This window comes from Arachis stenosperma, chromosome 8 (genome assembly GCF_014773155.1).
Source record: "Arachis stenosperma cultivar V10309 chromosome 8, arast.V10309.gnm1.PFL2, whole genome shotgun sequence".
Classification (NCBI taxonomy): domain Eukaryota; kingdom Viridiplantae; phylum Streptophyta; class Magnoliopsida; order Fabales; family Fabaceae; genus Arachis; species Arachis stenosperma.
The window spans coordinates 23,938,028-23,938,673 of NC_080384.1; the positions used below are offsets into that span (position 1 = coordinate 23,938,028).

The 646-nt window shown below is 40.6% G+C and overlaps 1 non-coding gene across 1 annotated transcript; it reads right to left on the minus strand.

Moving 5' to 3' along the window:
* On the minus strand, positions 1 to 108 carry LOC130947107 (small nucleolar RNA R71). Its single transcript, XR_009072517.1, has one exon. It is a non-coding gene; the product is annotated as a small nucleolar RNA R71 (small nucleolar RNA).
* Between the last annotated feature and the right edge of the window lie 538 nt (positions 109 to 646).

Here is a 646-nt window from a genome sequence, read left to right on the forward strand (position 1 = left end):
AAGCTTAGAGTGGAAGTCCAAACCTTCAGACAGAAGGATGGAGAATCCCTCTATGAAGCTTGGGAAAGATACAAACAATTAATCAGAAGATGTCCCTCAGACATGCTTTCTGAATGGAGCATCATAGGTATCTTCTATGATGGTCTCTCTGAACTATCCAAGATGTCTTTGGATAGCTCTGCTGGAGGATCTCTTCATTTGAAGAAGACGCCTACAGAAGCTCAAGAGCTGATTGAAATGGTTGCAAATAACCAATTCATGTACACTTCTGAAAGGAATCCTGTGAACAATGGGACTAGTCAGAAGAAAGGAGTTCTTGAGATTGATACTCTGAATGCCATTCTGGCTCAGAACAAGATATTGACTCAACAAGTCAATTTGATCTCTCAAAGTCTGTCTGGAATGCAAAATGCACCAAGCAGTACTAAGGATGCTTCATCTGAAGAAGAAGCCTATGATCCTGAGAACCCTTCAATGGAAGAGGTGAATTACCTAGGAGAACCCTATGGAAACACCTATAATTCTTCATGGAGAAATCACCCAAATTTCTCATGGAAGAATCAAGAGAGACCTCAACAAGGCTTCAATAACAATAATGGTGGAAGAAATAGGTTTAGCAATGGCAAGCCTTTTCCATCATCTTCTC